Source organism: Lissotriton vulgaris, chromosome 5, assembly GCF_964263255.1.
Source record: "Lissotriton vulgaris chromosome 5, aLisVul1.2, whole genome shotgun sequence".
Taxonomy (NCBI): Eukaryota; Metazoa; Chordata; class Amphibia; order Caudata; family Salamandridae; genus Lissotriton; species Lissotriton vulgaris.
Window position 1 is genome coordinate 760,874,811 of NC_141693.1, and position 12,678 is coordinate 760,887,488.

The window sequence follows — 12,678 nt, forward strand, 5'->3', positions numbered from 1 at the left end:
ATTTTTGCTTATGAGCTATGCATGAGGGAACCGGACATAAATTTTAGACCAACGGAGTACAGTGTGATTGGTGGCAGCGCACAGCCAGTGCCAAGGGTAGATGAGTACAAGTGTGCACTGAAAGATTGGGTAGTGATTAGCATGGTGAATGATTTGGAGGGGTTACACAATCTGGCCCCAGGAGAGCCTAGGCAAAGAAATTATTTCCCAGGATTGCCCCACCCCAGTTAAGGTGTGGGCTCTTTGACTCCCAGAGACTGCACGAGAACCGGACCCCTGTTCATGGGTCCAGGGGCCTGAGAAAGCCCCAGAGAGGGAAGGAGGGCCAAGTGGAGCAAGGAGATCCCAAAGTAGTAGGGAAGGATTGCTGGCTAGTCTCTTGTGTAAAAAGAGGAGGAGGCAGAGTGAGCAGCACCCCCAGAGATCAGCAGCACCCAGCTCCCAGGAAACTGGGGGGGGGGGGGGCATAGGAGAGCTCCCGGGTGGAGGCCTTGGGCTTAGTTGCCAGTGGTGTGAGGAAAGACACCTAGTGTCAGGAGGGCGTGGGGAGTCTAGAGCCAGAGCTCCTGCCGTCCTGAAGTTTGTGAGTGACATTCCTAAGGGGCAGACCCAGAAGACTAAATGGAAGATTAAGAGAGGATTGTGTCCCCCAGTGGGGACACCAAGGGGACATTGTCCAGCCAGTAGGGCTGGGTCCCCTAGGAATGACCAAGGTAGACCCACTCTTAACCTAGAAGGCAGGATAATTGGAGGTAGCATCCTGACCAATTGGTCTCCCCTGGGTACCACTCCAGGTGGGAGTTGGCATGGGCCCGGCACCCCTGGAGGGGTCCCCCTGGCCGGTGGTGATCCATAGAACAGCATTGTTGGCTCAAGGAGTAGTGATCAACAAGTTCCCCTGGGGTCAGGAAGGCGAAGAACAGGAGGGTGTCCCTGTGGTAGAGGGCCTGCATCCTGGTTCTATCGCCCAAAGCCGGGAAGTCCATCAATGTAATCATTGGTCTCCACTGGCTTTTGGCTGGGATGAGGTTGTGTAGCAATTGGCCTTTTTTGCTAAAGTTCCCTTAACGTTTTGCTTCCCCCCAGACCTTTTTCCTGACATAGAGTTGCCAATTTAGATGCTTTGGGTACTTTGCCACTGCTGATCATTGTCAAAGTACAAGTGTTCCCTGTGCAAAGTGTAATGCTAATTGGTAGGCCATGATTGGCATTTTTGCCTTACTAGTAAAGTCCCTAGTGATGTGCACTATGTGTGCCAGGGCTAGTAATGCAAAGGTGTGCAGAGAAGGGAACTCAGGCCTGTAGTGTAGGGCATGCGCGAAGTTTGCTAAGTTAGCATGTTGTCCTGACAAGTGCAACCACTTGTCAGGACTTACTTTCCCTTTTGCATACACTTTGGGCACCCATGTGGTAGGTCCCGGGTAACCCCTGGGCAAGATGCAGTGTAAGGACATATACTGAGGTGCGTGTTATGTCCTGACAGTGAAAAACACTCCATTTCATTTTTCACTGTGGCAGAGCGCTGGGATTTGATCCTAATGTAAATTAAACGTGTATGTGCAAAATCACTCACAGTAATTGATGTACATCATAAATTGATGGCAGACCACAACGTAACCACATATTGTGGTTTAGGAAATTTTGGGTCTATTGTTGAGTATCCTTTAAACCACACATCATGTCTCAGGGTGAGAGCTAGATAGCCGGTGAGGCTGAGGCTGCAGAATTGGAGTTTACCATTGAGGCACTGTTTACCTACAAGGTTGATCAGTTGAGAAAATTCTGCAGAGCTTTGGGATGTCCCATGAAAAGTAGCTCCAAGAAGGAGGAGCTGCAAGTGGGCTTGAGGACCTGGTGGGAAGCCAAAGAGGCTCAGCAGATGGGTGATGTTGAGGTGGATGAGGATGACCCATCAAATGGATTTGGTCCACAGGATTTGCCAATGGAGGGTGAGTTGGAGGTGTAAAAAAATTTACATTCGAGCAGAGGAGAGCAGGAACGCTCTTGCATTGGAAGAGAAACAGATTCTCTTTGCTCATGAGCTAAGCATAAGGGAAGTGGACATAAAGGGTAGACCAACGGAGTCCAATGTGACTGGTGGCAGTGCACAGCCAGTGCCATGGGTGGATGAGTAGTACAAGTGTGCACTGGATGATTGGGTAGTGTTTAGCAAGGTGAATGATTTGGAAGGGGTATCCAATCTGGCCCCAGGGGAGCCTAGGCTCAGAAATTATTTCCCAGGATTGCGCCACCCTGGGCTAAGGTATGGACTCTTTTATTCCCAGGAGCCTGCATGAAAACTGGACCCCTGGTCATCGATTCAGGGGCCTGAGAAGGCCTCAGAGAGAGAAGGAGGACCAAGTGGCGCAAAGAGATCCCAGAGTAGTGAGGAAGGGTTGCTGGCTAGTCCCTTGTCTCAAAGGAGGGGAAGGCAGAGTGAGCAGCACCCCCAGGGATCAGCAGCGCCACACAGGAAACTGGGGGGGGCATAGGGGAGCCCCCGGGTGGAGGCCTTGTGCCTAATTACCAGCAGTGTGAGGAAGGACACCTAGTGTCGGGAGGGCGTGGGGAGTGTGTAGCCGGAACTCCTGCCGAGCTGAAGCTTGTGAGTGACATTTCCAAGTGGCACGCCCAGAAGACTAAATGGAAGATTAAGAGAGAGTTGTGTCCCCCGGTGGGAACACCAAGGGGACAATGTCTAGCCAGTAGGGCTGTGTCCCCTAGGAGTGACCAAGGTAGACCCACTCTTAACCTAGAGGATAGGATAATTAGAGGTAGTATCCTGACCGATGGGTCTCCCTAGGGTACCACTCCAGGTGGGGGTTGGTGTGGGTCGGGCACCCCTGGCGGGGTCCCCCTGGCCGGTGCGGTTCATGGAACAGCAATGTTGGCTCAGGGAGAAGTGATCAAGGAGTCTCCCTAAGGTCAGGAAGGTGAAGAACAGGAGGGTGTCCCTGGTTCTATTGCCCAAAGCTGGGAAGTCCATCAAAGTACTGATGGGTCTCGCATTGCTTTTGGCTGGGAGGGGGTCATGTAGGACTTAGCCTTTTTGGCTAAAGTTCCCTAAACTTTTTGCTTTCACCCTAGACTGTTTTCCCGACATAGAGATGCCAATTTAGATGCTTTGGGTACTTTGCCACTGCTGATCAGTGTCAAAGTACAAGTGTTCCCTGTGTAAAGTGTAATGGTTGGCCATGATTAGTATGTTTGCCTTACTAGTAAAGTCCCTAGTGATGTACACTGTGTGTGCCAGGGCTAGTAATGCAAAGGTGCGCGGAGAAGGGAACTCAGGCCTGTAGTATAGGGCCTGCGCGTAGTTTGCTAAGTTAGCATGGTGTTCTGACAAGTACTTGTCAGACCTTACTTTCCCTTTTACATACACATTGGGCATCCCTGTGGTCGGTCGTAGGTAACCCCTGGGCAGGGTGCAGTGTAAGTAAAAGTCAGGACATATACTAAGGTGTGTGTTATGTCCTGACAGTGAAAAACACTCCATTTCGTTTTTCACTGCTGAAAGGCCATCCTGCCCTTAGGACAGAATGGGGGAGGCTGGGTGTTGTGTTTGTTAGCCTAGTTTCCTATGGGTTTAAATTTGTGAAGTGAAGTTTAGTATGTATGAACTCACAGTGTCATCATAACACATCTTTCTGTGAAGGTGGTTGTGTCACTGTGTTCAGAAACTACTCTTTTAGAAAGTGGCTGAGTTTTATGCTTTAAGCATTTCTGTGTGCCTCTGTTGAATGTGAATCGACTGTCTGGATCTGAGAGGTGAGAGGAGCTGGGATAGGTCTTGCCCCAGGGAGGGGTTGAGATGGCACCAGGCTGCCCTGCATAAGGAGAGTAGGGAGAGGAGAAGCACAGTAGGTGAAAAGGCCTAGGTATGGTGCTATAAACCAATTGACCCATCTCCTGCTGAGTGATTAAGGATCCAGACCCCCAGTATCAAAGGGAGAAATGTGACACTGGGAGGGAGACAAGTATCAAAGGGAGAAAGGTGACACTGGGAGGGAGACATCCAGAACTGATTTAGGGGGGGTCAGGGACCCCAGAGCACAACAAACTTCAAAGACATTAAGCGGTATAGCTGTCAGGCTCCTCCTTCCTGATATCTTCGGATTGGGCTGATGCTATATGGGCTTCACCTCTCGACGGCCCCAGAGTCTGAAGTAAAATACACAGACTGCCGGGATAGTCGAGCGAGGGAAAGAAAGGATGGGAACAGCAGGGAGGGAGACCTGAAAAGACAACAAAAGATACCAAGAACACACAATAAGTATTCATATATAACAGGACCACCTTTGTCCCTCCCTCATAGTATAACATTCATTATGCCCACACTCCTACCTGTAAAGGAAAATACGGATGCCTCAAATATAGGAAGAGATTAGAATGATACCAGGGATTTTACCAACTGTAAGGGGAAACAAAAGAACACATTGGAACTTCGGATTCTGTACCTACTATTACATCCTATGAGCTAGATTCTACAACATACAAAACACTGATTGTGTTATCTTCTGTAGTTAGATAAGTCCCACCAATATGTCACTCTTTACTTCTCTCTCCTGTGATTGGATAAATAGAAAAGGTTGTGGAGAGAAATCAAACATGAACAGCAGACATGGTTAATATATCTTTAATGAGGTCTGCTCCACTGGAAAGTTACTGAAGTCCAAAAGTATCCAGCAACTGCTAGGCTGACCAAGACATCAAGTAATCCATGGAAAATCCAAGGAACAGTTTGAGCCCAAACCTTTCCTAGTAGTAACCACAAAAACAACAACTGCCCCGCAATAGACCAGGAATCGAAGTCTCCTGCAACAGGGAAGTTTAACTATTCCTCGGTATTTCCCCGCATCAAGACGGCGGAATGCCAGACTCGGCCAACGGGGAAAGTGAGCTCGCTCTGCCGAGAGAGCTCTTTGCACAAGCAGGGAATTCAAAGACACGAATGTGAGCCGGATCAACACTCGCTAAGTGTTCCAATCAGCACAACAGAGAAACGCGTACCCAACCAAGAACGGGGTACAGCGAGATCAGAATAGGACTCAAACAGGGGATCTTACCGCCTTTCCGGTAAATACCAACCACTCAATCTCTCCAGCAGGAATAATCGGCAGCGACGGTTTTCCCGGCAAGGACTTTATTTCCTGTTGCTGCGTGACTCACGTCGCAGGCGCGATCGGGCATGCTGGTAGTCTTTCCTTCAATGAACCTCCATGTACAGCGCAAGGAAGGTCAGCGCTTACCGGAGGTTCGAATCCTGACAATAACTATGAGAGCTGAAACCCCTGAACGTTGGAATGAAACGGAAATGGATTGAGACTGAAAAGGCTTGGACCCATTCTATGGTCAAGAGTAACCTCCGCTAAGGAAGGAGCAACTAAAGAGACTGCTGGGGAAGACCAACTCTTGCTTCGTGATCTGGTGCTGGTCTGCAGTTTGCTGTTCTAAGCAAGGAAGAGACTTTTGGGACAGTGCTTGGAGGCACTGGAGACCCCTGCTTGAAGAAGACTGTGCTTTGTGCTGTGTCTTGAACCTCAGGGGCCCGAGGTGAGCTGGCTCCCTGTTTGGAAACACAGGAACATAAAAGTTTGCGGAGAAGTCCTAAGCAATGCGGAGTGCCCATGCTTTTGCAGCTTGAGACCCTCGGAAGGTGTGCAGTGTGATCGTGGGCACACAGAAAGTAAACAGAGGCTTGGACTCGCATGGTGCATGTTGTGGTGCAAGCCAAGCCGTTGGTGAGAAGCACCTGGCCGTTTTGTGCACCGGGAGAAAGCAGAGCCTCGGATACGTCGTGGTTTGCACCGAGCGAAGAAGTGAGACTGGGATGCGCAGGGTGCATGTCGAGGTACAGCCAAGGTGTTGGTGAAGAGCACCTGGTCATCGTTGGCACCAAGGAAGAAGCAAGTTTCGGACATGCAGAGTGCGTGTCAAGGTACAACCAGAGGCGCTGGTGAGGAGTGTCTGGGTAGTATGTGCACCTAATTCGAAGTAAGTCTCCACAGTGCTGAGGGTGGATTTTGGTGTCCATTGAGATTTCCGGAAGGAGGGCCAGGTCATTGGGCCCTTGGAGTGAAACAGTTGCGGCCCGGACCGGCAGCCCCAGATGAGCTTAGCTGCCGGCCCAAGCTCACCGTGCCCATCGACGGAGTCCTTGATCAAGGCCCAAGTCGCTGAAGGAGGAGAGGAGAGTGGGGTCGTGCCCCCCAGGTAACATGGATCACCACCTGGGGTGGGGTGCTGGCCCTGAGGGACACTCTCTAGGCCTCTCTAGGCCTCACGCTTCTGTCAGCTGTGCAAGCCTGTTCCTTCGGCTCAGATCTAGGCCCGTGCTGATCCAAGGATGGGCAGTATAGGGGCCGGAGTGAGAATCAGTACTTTTATGTCATTATTGATCCATATTGGGGGAAACTGTTAACGGAGCACCTAAACTGTTGTACTACACTTTGCATTATTGCTACAAACAAACTGTTGTATGACGCCGGACCTTATTTGTGCCTGACGAACTACATGCTTGGTGCACTACGCACTGCGTTATTTTTCCCTTGCAGAGTACATGATTGTAATGTGGCGCATTGCATTATTTCTTCATCGCGCAGTACCTGATTGTAATGTGGCACATTGCATTATTTCTTCATTGCACAGTACATGATTGTAGCGTGATGCATTGCTTTGTTTCTTCCTAGAAATGGGCATGGTAGTGATACGCATTGCATTATTCCTTCTATTGCAAAGTCCATGTCTGTGGCGCTACGTATGGCATTGTTTCTCTAGCACAGTACAGGAGTATTTATTTTCTTTTGCAAAGTGTGTGATTCTAGCAATACGACCTGCCTAACCTTTTGGAAACGGTTAGACTTTAATTTAACTGTTTGTTAGAAGCGGTGGTTGGGATTGGAACCTACCAATACACCGGAAGGAATACTACCCATTATTATATGTTGGCTTTGTATTGTGTGGTCATCTCCTATATCTGTTTATATAAAGATTTTACTTGTTTTTTAAAACTCGTGTGGAGTCTATTTTTGGTTACATCATTGGGTTACTGTGAGTGTGGTTGCACATATTGTACGCTTGTGCCTTGAAGATAAGCCTGGCTGCTCATGCCAAGCTACCAAGGGTGTGAGCAGGGCTATCTCAGATGGTGTCCTTACTTAGCCTAATGTTGAAATGAGGGGTCAGGGACTCCTGCCTCCAGCATTTGGAGGCAGCAGTGAGGGATAAGGATCCCATTTTCAACACACACAATATAGACCTAGTTGCGGGGGATTATCAGAAAACTGAGAAAAGGGGTAGGAAAAGCTGTCCACCACTCACTTAAGAACACAGCAGGTATAAATGCCTGCCCCGCATAGGTAATTTGGTATCGCTGCTACCACTGTCAGCCTCTACAGCCCAGCGAGGAAACAGCAGATACCCTCATCCAAAGAGGGTGTGCATGATGTAGGATTGTATGAGGTAGTCTAGTGGTTGGGGTGGAGCTAAGAGGGAGGAGCAGGAACGGGAGGAGCCAGGGACAGGAACCGTGGCAGTTAGTGTAGGGACGGGGAGCATAAAGAGTTAGCCAAGTACCTCTGTGTCCGCGTGTTATTGTAGTAAGACACTACAACTGGCGACGAGGGTGGGATCCAGAAACAAACCTACCAGAGTGAGCCCCGTCCCGCAGCGTGGAGCGCCTGGAGCTCCGCTGCCACCGCGACCCTGTGGCGCCAAAAGTGAAGCCCACAGAAGTGACCTGGCACCCCTCAGAAGCGGGAGTTTGCCGAGAGAAAAGAGAACGGAAAGAAAAGTGAAAGCGCCGAAGCGCCAGAGGAGGAAACGCCGGTCGCGTCGGACACGCGAGTCCCATGGGTGTGGAAGACCCGACAGAAACACAAGCGAAGGTCGGGAGCCCACTCCGACCTTGCCCAGCGCACCCCGAAGTACTGTGAGGGTGAGAGAAGTGCCCCACGAACAAGCAACGAAGCGCCCCACCGCCGGCACTGACACCGACAAGAAAAGTAAAGCATCGCCGCCCGATGCGTGAGGTTTAGCATCGAATCGGCGCGTGTGACCGGAAGACCACGCTGGGCAGCGGGAGCCCACCCTAACGTCACCTGAGGAGTTGAAGCATCCAACCGTGAGTCTGGCGGCCTCAATGTATGCCTGGAAACGAGAGAGAGAGCCTCGTGTGCTGCGAAGGGGGCGGCCATCTTGAAGTCAGGCAGCCCTGAAGACAAACCCTGTGTAAATGTGCGGCGGCCATTTTGGAGTCAGGCAAAGACCAAAAACAAGCATTGGCAGATTGGATCAAAACAAGCATTGGCGACTGTGGAGAAACAAGCATTGGCAACTGTGATGAAGTAAACATTGGCAACTGTAAATGAAATAAGCATTGGTGACTGTAACAAAACAAGCATTGACACATGCAAACAAGCATTGGCGAATGCAAGTGAAGAATAATAAAGCGCTGAAAAGACGGCAAACAAGCACATGCAAATGCAAGAAACCGTCTAAGAAGACAGGCATTGATAAAGACAAGGAGAGAAACAGTAAATCAAGGATTGGCAAATGCGAGAGAACAAGCATTGGTATACGTAAAGCAACAAGTATTAGTAAATGTGAAAGACCAAACACTGGTAATTGTAAAGGAGCAAGCATTGGCAAAGGTAAACGAATAAGCACTGGCCAATACAGGGAGTGCAATAGAACAAGCATAAGCTAATGCAAGCAGAGGAGCGAAACTAGCATAAGCAAATGCAAAAGACAAATAAAGACAATGGAGAGCACAAACAAGCACTGTTGTAAGCAACGAAAGTGGAATGAACAAAAGTGACCGTTAGCAACAAGTGCTGGCGAAAGGCAAGATTTACAGCGCAACAAGCACAAGCAAACGTACGCTTCAAGTATACGCAAGTCCGAGCGAATGCAAGCCTCAACGTAGACACGCACAGCCCACACAAATATCGAATGCGACAAACCCAAGCAAATGCAGATCCCGAACGTAACAAACACGAGCTAAAGGCCAGTACCAAAGTAAACTTTCAGCACCACGCGAAGATAAATGGTCAATAGTAAGAAGAGCTAAGGAGTTAAAATAATCCAGATACATGAGTAAATGAACATCAACAAAGCATTCTCTCATCATTGAAACCACTGGATAACCTGTGCCAGGCCGAAAGAAGCACAAGAACGAGATGTCACTGGTGTCACGTATCATCGCGGAAGAGCCCCAAATCACCTGCAGTTAGCAGGCAACTCAAAAGAAAGTGGGGATTTGCTGAGTCACGCATGGTGTAGCTGAGTGGCGAACCTTCCCAGAATCAAAGGAAACGACCAGACACAGGACCTCGGCAGAAGAAGGTCAGCAAATAAGACGGGAGGCAAAGTGAACAATCCTGCGACGGTAGCAGACGGAAACTTTCCCCACCTCATGGCGGTGGTTACAGCAACCCATCGGTCCAATCCCTTCATTGAAGTACCGCCCCCAGTGACCCAGACTGACAGTCAGAGTTTGGGCCCCAAATGGAACCAGTGGCTGGAATCATTGGACGATTTCCTCGACGCAATTGGTGAACGAAGAGATAGAAAATGTCTGACACTACTTCTCCAGCTGATAGGTCATGAGGGCCGACGTTTAGTCAGAACATTCCCTAAAAAGGATACAGAGACCTATGAGAGACTCCAAAAGAAACTACGTACCCATTTCCATGCACCGGTAGACGTGGATCATGCTCGCATCGCCTTCACCACAGCACGGCAGGAACCAGGAGAACCACTGCCAAAATTCATTGCCCTATTACAAAGATTGGTACCCTGCTGCTACTTCAATACATTTACAAATGAAGAAGCAGTTCGGCTCCGAATAATCGAAGGCTGTTCAAGCGCAGACACGAAGCGCAAGATTCTTCAGGAGCAGTGGTCGCTAAAGAGAATCATCAGAGGGGCCGAGGCTGGAGTGCGGGTAAAAGCAAAAGACTTATCGAAAGACGTGCACTCGAATGTAAGACACATGGATGTCTGGAAAGAGGCACCCCTTATGTCTAGGGGCAAGGCCCAGGAAACAAACAAAGCTGAAAAGAGGGAGGGTGAATCAGAGCCAAGACGAAACAAGAGACAGAGCGTCATGGAACACTCCAAGTCACCATCACAAAAGACCAGGATGAATCAGGATTGCGAAAGCGGCACTGATACAACCTCATGGAGTTATTCAACCTCAAGGAGTCAGTCAACAGATGATGATACTGATACAACCTCATGGAGTTATTCAACCTCAAGGAGTCAGTCAACAGATGATGATACTGATACAACCTCAAGGAGTTACTCAACCTCAAGGAGTCAGTCAACCGATGATGAAAATGATTATGAAGCAGATGAAGTGTCAAGTGGGACAGATCACACCCATGGACAAGATGGCAGATTACTCAACAAGAAGGCAAGAAAGACTAACTACGGAAGACGGGACCTATCCCGTCAACGCCGGAAATCAGCACACGAACAACCCCGGGCATCCTTCCGCTATGCACCAAAGTCTATAGATGAGTCTGAGGAAGCATCAAGCAGTGAGACACATCACCCCAATGGCACGGACGTTAACACAAACAACAAGCGAGAAGAAGAAACCAACCACATGAGGAGTGGCAAGCCACTCAGACACCGAAAAGGGAGGGGCATGTGCACTCCAGACAGTTGTGTCAACGAGAAAACGGAGAAGGGACAATTGATGTCCCGTGAAAAGGGTAAAGACCAAATGCTCCGAGACTAAACTAAAGAAGTAAACGATCCCTCCACCGCAACAACACAGAAGACACATAAAGAGACATACCCAAGGAAATGCTCCGTAGATAGCTCCGACTCCAGGAGCATGTCATCCCAGACCACCAACTCAATAAACCTATCAGTCACGACGCCCTCAACGGAACGTTCTCAAAGAAAATCGGCAACCGACTCCTCCGAGTCGGAAAACATGTCTGTCCGATCATTCGGGTCAACAAAATCATGGTCCCGACCACGGCCATGGCATCAATCACCCGAACGCACAACAAAACCAAAGGACAACAGGTCACATCAGTCATCGCCACATCAAGACCTAAATAATACACCGTCACCCCTGATGGGGTCAGAGAGGCTGACTCAAAGAACTGACGGAAGGAGAACAAAGAAATGGGACAGTATCTACCAAGTGGAAAAGGATTATCCCGTCACCCCGCGGGGAGGACCAAATGTGGTGACAGAGATGGACTGTCACCGAATGAGAGAGAAACAGGCACATGACCGGGTGGTCAAGGGTTTTGCCAGTCTCAAACACAAGTGGGAAGGGAAGAAACGAACAACGGCAGCAAACGAGTCCAAATGAGGTAATATGAATTTTTATGGTCAATTGTGTCCCCTAACGTGAACCCCACCGTCTCCATGTACGAGCTTAAAGTGCATGTAACTTCCCCCCTCGACCAGTTATGAAGACGCAAATACATTTGCGTCCAACGTTAACATGTCCTCTTTCAGATCCACCATGAATGGATTGATAATTCAGTTCCTAAGTATGCCTTGCCAACATCTTTTCATGGTGCACTTTCACGTTCTCCTAGCCCTGCAGAGCTAGGCCCTGATTTCTGCCATCGAGCCCTTTCTGCTCTCTGCCTCCTGAAAGCTGCAACGTGGGATACATCCCTGACCTCTGTCCTACTCCCTGCGTGGTGAGCGGTGCCCGGCTCGGCCTGCTTGCCTGCCAAAGACAGTATTTTGCCTTCAAGTTATCAGTATAGCCGAGCTCAGCTCCTCGAAAACACATTCCAGTCTAGCAGAATAGATAAACAATCCCCCGGCTGCAGAGCAAAGGGCCCGGCCTCTCTGTCTCCATGCAAGTAATTCATTGCTCCCGTTACCATGATAGGCCCATGGCCCCTCGCATTACACGCAGACACGTAGTCACATATGCACGCATTAATAGTCAGTATAGAGTAGCCTCTGCCCAAGAGACCTTTCCTTCTAGATAATATAGTTCCCCAAACACAAGATATCAGATATAATTTAGGAACGAGTCGATCTGACATGCCAGACTTCTGTCTCTTCCTTTAGTGCTAAATGTCAAGTCCCCTGCACCCTCCAGCCTCACGTCAGTCACACGTCATGCTGCTGCGCGCGCATCCTTGCTACAGATTTCTGCTGACATTGCAAGATTCCACTATGTATCCACCCACTTGTGACACTTTCTTGTGACGTTTCTAGCACACACCTCTGTGTACGCCCTTGTGCACGCCTTTCTGTTACGCACATGTGTTCTTATCTCGTTTCTCTCAGCTGTTACGCCTTCTGTATCCATCACCATTATATGCATTGACTATATATATTGTACTCTGTTAATAAAGTATTGTCTATCCCTTCCTGATCCTTAATGGTGAAAGGAACATGATACCATGGTTCGAACCATTCCATTTTATGGAATAAAACCCTTATAACTCAGACACCACGGATTCTGCCTCTCATTTCCGAGTGAGTTATTTTATTGAACTTTACTGCATAGAAATTCCGACTGTAAATATTTATTTACCACATTAATTTGGCGCCCGAATAGGTTCCCCTCCCCCACCCCACGCGCCGGTCGGTGCGTCGCAGGATTCGGCCCCTGCCACAGCCGTGACGGACAATTACGCGTACCCGCAGGATTTCCTGTATCTCCCTCAGGCCTACGGAGGT